Source organism: Physella acuta, unplaced genomic scaffold, assembly GCF_028476545.2.
Source record: "Physella acuta isolate Inbredline_101_S28 unplaced genomic scaffold, ASM2847654v3 ptg000133l, whole genome shotgun sequence".
NCBI classification, from domain to species: domain Eukaryota; kingdom Metazoa; phylum Mollusca; class Gastropoda; family Physidae; genus Physella; species Physella acuta.
Window position 1 is genome coordinate 374,739 of NW_026731652.1, and position 7,491 is coordinate 382,229.

Here is a 7,491-nt window from a genome sequence, read left to right on the forward strand (position 1 = left end):
GGGGGGGGGGGAGGAGGGAGGGTGAGGATAATCGTCCTTCACGAACTACTAATAGCGTTTTAAAGCAAAATATTTTCAGTCGCATCATTGGTACTGTCGAATTCACAAATTATTATGAATTACTGAAATGTAGAAAGTAAAACAACCAAATAGCGGCGTATGTTACGCCGCGGGTCGGCTCTTAATATTTATTTACTATATTATTGACCGCTTTCTTTTGGGTAATATTTTTTTCATCTCAAAAGTTATTTTAATCTTCTACAAAGTAGATGTGTAATTTGAGCACTAACGTTGTTAACGATATGGCTAATTGTTGTGTATTATGAAATATATTTTACTGTCATTAAAAATTTCATTATCTTGGCGTAATACTTGCCAGTTGGGGTAATTATTGCGCCTAATTAGCATAATGGCATTAATTTAATCCACCCAGAGGCCTGATTATATTTCATACAATTACAGAATTGCATGCTGAGAAAATATTTTTTACAATCAATGCCATGATTATTTTTTTTGTCGTGATTATGTAAACAAGGGTATGTGTGCGTGTGTGTACCAGTGTATATTCAATGTGTATAAAAGAGTGTGTGTATGTAATTGCATGCGTGTATGTGTGTATGTGTATATGTGTGCATGTGTGTATTATATATATATATAAATGTGTGTGTGTGCATGTATGTACGAGTGTTTGTTGTTTAATGGATACTAACATATCCATTCACCACTCATACGCTACTGACCAAACTACTAGCTACTTATCGTCACCAAGTTATAAACAAAACCTAAAAGTCGAGTTTTATATCAAGCCTAGACGTTCAGACCAAACGTATATGATAGGGCTTTGCTCGCCACCTATCATGTTACTGATTAGCTGCAAGTACTAAAATTTGAGTTTTTGTGCGCCACTAGTTAACTGCAAGTACTAGACATGAGATGAGACTATATCCACCATTTCAACATTTCTTAACCTACAGTTAAAGACCATAGCGCTTTATAAGGAAATCTATATAAATATATATATATATACATTATTATTACACCTTTTATCCGATCGCCACGAATCTTTGAGAAGTTGTAAATACTTCTAGAAATGTTTAAGTCATTAATTTTTTTTAAGTTCAGAGCTGCGGCGCCCCCTCCTCCCCCCCCCCCCCCCCTCAGCAGTCGGTTGCGGTTTGGCACCCCAAGTGCCGTAGTTTGACCGGTGGCTCCCACGAGAGCCCTGTGACATTGGCGGTCAACGAGGGATGTTCTACCTCACTCTGGTGGGGTGTGATTAACGTACACTGACGGTCTGGGGTTTACTTCTGATGCGATACACATCTGTTATTACAACATTGTCAACATCGACAGCGTTAAGTGTTGACAGAAAAATAGGTCACGCGTCTAAAAATACATCAATAGTACCAAACTGAATGTTATCATATCGAATGTCCTTGAATTTCTTTACTTCTGAATGTGCGGGACTAGTACGCTAGAATTTTTAACATATGGAATATAAACAGAACTCACTCCGTTTTAATCTGTTAGAAGCTAGAACCGAGGGTTTAGCTGTATTTATTCCACGCTTCATAATTTTTTTTTCTTCAAAAGGCTGTAACTTATTGTTGACAATATACTGTTCATTTTAGGACAACTGCTTAAAATCTACCTAACATGTGTGGATTGTGTCCCTTAGAGTCCTGGATATGATGAAATTACTCCCCAATTCAGATCTTACAAACTATCGATTAAAAGAGAGCTACGCACTCTAAAAACAAGGGTAGGTAACCTTTTTTTCAACGAATAGCCATGCCATCAATTATTTCCCCATGTATGATAGGCACTAAACTTTTTATTTTAGTGTCAACAAATATATACGTGTAACGGTTGTTTCGATAAATATTTTACTCTATTTTACATATAGAAGGAACTATATCGAAACAACAGTAACGCGCACATATTTTTACTTCTTTCTAACATGTTTTTATAATTAAAGAAAAAAGGAAGTTTTTCATTTTTAGTCTTCACCCGACCATCACTATATTAATCATCTCAAACATACAATTGCAAACCGGAATAGAAAACATAACCAATTACATATTGATATTTCTGAATATAGAGAGAAAACGTACGGGCGCAAGACTAACAAGAGAAGGCAGCAGATAAATATGAAGATAATTGAAATAGATAACAGACATAAAGAATAAACAAAGGTCATGTTACAGATATGTTTTGTTTGCGGGTGTGGTATAGGGTGGTAGAGCTAAGAACAGGGGAAATGTATGTTTTGTAGATTTGGCAGCCGGGGAGCTGGTCCTTACAGCTGTGAACAGTGTTACAGCTGTGGAGGGGTAGAGCTTAAAGCTGTAGATTCTTGCAGCTGTGGCGTAGATCTTAAAGCTGTTGGGTAGATCTTGAAGCTGTAGGGTAGATCTTGAAACCGCGTTGCAATTCCTTACAGATATTCCAGATATGAGCTAAACTAGATTGTAGACATGTTAGTTGAGCTGAAGTGTAGACATGTAAGTGGAGCTAAACTGTAGGTTGTAGACATGTTAGTGGAGCTAAACTGTAGGTTGTATACATGTAAGTGGAGCTAAACTGTAGGTTGTAGACATGTTAGTGGAGCTAAACTGTAGGTTGTAGACATGTTAGTTGAGCTAAACTGTAGGTTGTAGACATGTAAGTGGAGCTAAACTGTAGGTTGTAGACATGTTAGTGGAGCTAAACTGTAGGTTGTAGACATGTAAGTGGAGCTAAACTGTAGGTTGTAGACATGTTAGTTGAGCTAAACTGTAGGTTGTAGACATGTAAGTGGAGCTAAACTGTAGGTTGTAGACATGTTAGTGGAGCTAAACTGTAGGTTGTAGACATGTTAGTGGAGCTAAACTGTAGACTTGTTAGTGGAGTTAAACTGTATGTTGTAGACATGTTAGTTGAGCTAAACTGTAGGTTGTAGACATGTTAGTGGAGCTAAACTGTAGGTTGTAGACATGTTAGTGGAGCTAAACTGTAGGTTGTAGACATGTTAGTGGAGCTAAACTGTAGACTTGTTAGTGGAGTTAAACTGTATGTTGTAGACATGTTAGTTGAGCTAAACTGTAGGTTGTAGACATGTTACTGGAGCTAAACTGACGATCGCACACAATTTAGTTAAACAATCCGCAATAATTTGTTCCACAACACTCACAAGAGAAGAAATCCCAGATAGACAGACGATACATTTATAGTCGTGTCTGGCCTAGAAAGGCAGACAACAGACTTTGTTATGCCCAGCCGAGGAGATAAAGCGTAGAGTCTGTCTACGACAGTATCCCTAGCTGTCTGTCTCTTACATTCTACTTTAATTAAGGCGGCCAGGTCTAGCATCTAATCTGTAATCAGCCTCCCGTTCGCCTCTTCCTTTACCATCCCCCACCCCACCCTCAACCTTGTACAGACCTTTGTTGTGTAATCATTCGCCCTATATCACTCTCACTTCACCCTCCCAACCCCCACCCCAGAAAAACCTTTGTTCTGTAATCATTCGCCCTATATCACTCTCACTTCACCCTCCAAACCCCCCCCCCCCCATCGGAAAGACCTTTGTTCTGTAATCACCCGCCCCATATCACCGACTGAGGATGAATTCTGGAACTTTCTAGACTCCCCCTCCCATCCCCACATTTCCTAGTTAAGTGGCCGAGTCTTGTCAAGGGTAGAACAATACAAATAGGTTTTTTTTTTTATTTCCCCCCATCTCAAATTGGCTGATGTTTTGGGAGTTAGGGAGTTGGTTGTCCAGTGTTTTGGCTAGTGTGTTGTCCATTTTATCGTCCACTCGGGTCCAGTCTTTGTCTTACTGAGAAAATTGTCTAAGATAAAGGTACGGCTATTCCCTGTTGTTTTCGTTAACTTGTCTTTTATGAGATCCGGGGCTCTACCGATGTCGGTTGATGAGAAATTAAATATTTGCCCAATTTGTTGCTCCCAGTGTTGGCCAGTATGTTGTCCAATATGTCGTCCAACGTGTTGCTCAGTCGCCATTACATATAAATTATGCGAATAATCAAGAAAGATAAAGTTTACAATAATTAATTGTTTTATTTCCAATTTTTTTTTTTGCCGTTTATGAAGTAAATCTCAAAACGTATTGGGCTACAGGTTCTATTCAAACCTATGCTTATTTAACTAATTCCAAAACTAAATAGATTCCAACTTCTATGTATGCTTCAAGATACTACAGTGCTGTAGACTGGGCTTCAATGTGCTTCAGTGAGTTAATGTGTGCATAACAAACATTACTATTTTTTGTTGCCAAAATTTACAAATAAACTTTTTAGGACAAAAATTCACAACCAAGGTAGGATTAATATGTTTGTTTGCACTGAATGCTCATAGTGTTGGCTCTCGCTGGCGTAAAAATACTAAAAATCTGCACAATTTGACATTGATAGACTTGGGAATGCCATACTTACAGTACATTTTTATTTTTAAAGTTTTACAATCTATACAAGATATGTTATAACATGTAAGTGTACTGAAAACAATGCAAAATGTGAAATGTTCCATATAAAACAACACAAATTGATAACAGAGGTTTCATTTCACAGATATATAAAAAAAACTATTATTGTCTGTACAGTTTTTTTTATAAATGAAACTTAGAGACGCTAAATAGTTATGTTTACATCTTTATGGAAATATCATAGCTATTTATATTTTAATAATACCTACCCCGTACCCCTCTACACATAATAAAGCAACTGGATCAGAAGCGTATGCAGGTTTTCTGGATATATATATATATATATATATATATATATATATATATATATATATATATATATATATATATATATATATATATATATATATATATATATATATATATACTAGCTGAATGTCATTGCTTCACTATGGCGTAAAACATTCAAAATTCAATAAAAGAACTCTCTGAAAAACACACAACAAAAAACAATGTACTTAATACACTAGCCAACACAAAACAAGTTATCTCACAAAATAAATAAAAACACCACAACAAATATACACACAACATAACCGAAAACAAAACAACAAGAAACGCAACACAACTGTTTTGCAATCCTTTAAAACCAAAAAACTATTTGATAAAATGAAATATTAAAAACATTTGAGGCAAGCGAACTACAGTAGGGGAAATAAATACTCTCTTAATGTAGATTATTATAAGACTACTTATTTAGCTGTAATTTAAAATTAAACTAAATAAAGCATTTCTTTATTCTTCAATATAATAACAAACTACAATTTATCTTTACTAATTATTTTTACTACAAATAGAATTAAATATTTTATTATCATACAATTTAAAACATGGAAGCGTAAAGAAAGTTCATAAAAGCGGAGTTGATAAAAAAACAAAAAGGCGTTTGATCAATAATTCCTGAATTTCTTGCCATGTTAAATTTGACGCCTACTAATCATTTTTCTCTATGTTTTGCTATTTTTCCCAGGGTGTCACCCCCCCCCCCCAAATGGTGTCACCCGGTGCGGTCCGCACCACCCTCCCCCCTCGCTACGCCACTGATTAAAGCGAACATGCCAGGCAAACTGACACTGTGAAAATTACATGTCTGAGGCGAAAAAAAGGTCATTTTTTTAAAATAAGTATTTAGTCTTGGCCTCGATAAGAAAAAGGTTTAGACATCAGGCCAGCCAAGAATTCATCTTAGATGTATCGGAGCAAGGGCATTTTCTATCAGTAATGTACATTTTGTTTTGTTTGTAGTTAAGGGCTTGCTAGGTTTATCTATGCAGGCATATAATGTACATGCATATTTACCATGTAATGTTAACTTGTTAACTTTGAATTTTATTACGTTGTAAATAAAAAGATTCTCCCCATGCCGGGAATCGAACCCGGGACGCCTGGGTGAAAGCCAAGAATCCTAAACACTAGACCACATGGGAAGATATGTATGCAGGCTATTAGCTTCCCAACACTCACTTTACAAATAATGGAACTAATAAATGTAGGCCTATTCATTGCGCTTACTGAGGGGAAAAAAAGCGAATATTTTTGTCAATTTTCCATTGTTTTGTCACTGCCCCCCTTAAGTAAAGTCGTATAAACAGCAAACTTACAAAGCTACAAGTTCTGACCATCTTGATTCCTACCTTCTCCAATTTGTTTGATCGTGTGTTTATTTTTGTAGATATATTCAGCTTCATCTAATCACCGTTTATATATTTGCGTATAGTTTTTAACACAGTTCAACTAATAATTATCATTAAAAAAGTTTTAAAAACCCCCCGTTTTCTGATTGAACTAAAAAGTAGAAAATAAATGCTATACATCACAATAATGCAAGCGATCACTCTACTATAAGCGATGAAAAACGTGGGGCGCCGAAGTAAAAGTTTTTTATCGGTCATTGTTAATATAAGATGTAAAAGTTATATTACTATTGATTAGATAATACTAATGACTTTTATTAGGGAGCTTGTAGAGAGTCAACAGTATTAGAAACTGTAAGAAAATCACGGCGCCCCACGTTTTTCATCGCTTATAGTAGAGTGATCGCTTGCATTATTGTGATGTATAGCATTTATTTTCTACTTTTTAGTTCAATCAGAAAACGTGGGTTTTTTAAAACTTTTTTAATGATAATTATTTTCTACTTTTTAGTCTTTGCCTGTTTTGGGTAAACGAAGACAACTCGTAAAAAACACGTGCCTTGAACCCGTGTCGAGTGGGTTAGCAATCGTGTGCCCAACCACTCGACCATATCGTCTCCCTTATACTGGCCACCAGTTGTTACGTTCTGGTTGTTTGTACACAAACACCGCGTGACAACTACTCAGTAAGCAAAAAGAGGGAGAATACCGAACCTTGTTTTCATCAAATTACAATTACTGGGTTATGTCCCTTTACCCCCCACGTTTTTTGTACAATTATATAGCGGTCTAAAATGATCAATAAAATGTTTCCATGGATCAATTTAGTAATAATAACAATTGAATATTCTATTGTCATCGGAAACAAAGCTTCCCTGAAAATTTCAGCGCGCTAGCTAACTGGGAAGTGCCCGAAATTTCGATCGCAAGATTTGATTGGAAAGACGCGAAAGCAAGTTAAAGAAAACGTGGGAAAAATACGTGCATTTGTAGAACATTAACTTTAAAAGATGTTCTGGATCAGCTGACATGCAAAGGGACCTGTCATTTCACTTCCTTCTAGTATTGCCATAGATTAGCACCATCTTATTCTACGGGGGACAGTTTGCGTACAACCAACGTTTCTAGGCTGGTCCTAGGACCTTTGACCACAGGTGCTTTGACCATAGGGGGTTTGACCATAGGGGGTTTGACCATAGGGGGTTTGACCACAGCGGAGCTTTGACCATAGGGGCTTTGACCATAGGGGGTTTGACCACAGCGGGGCTTTGACCATAGCGGTGCTTTGACCATAGGGGGTTTGATTATAGGGGGTTTGACCATAGGGGGTTTGACCACAGGTGTTTTCTCAGCAGAGGGTCTTTGATC

The 7,491-nt window shown here is 36.7% G+C and overlaps 1 non-coding gene across 1 annotated transcript; it reads right to left on the reverse strand.

Moving 5' to 3' along the window:
- Positions 1-5,844: 5,844 nt before the first annotated feature.
- Trnae-uuc (transfer RNA glutamic acid (anticodon UUC)) lies at positions 5,845-5,916 on the reverse strand. Its single transcript has one exon. It is a non-coding gene; the product is annotated as a tRNA-Glu (tRNA).
- Between the last annotated feature and the right edge of the window lie 1,575 nt (positions 5,917-7,491).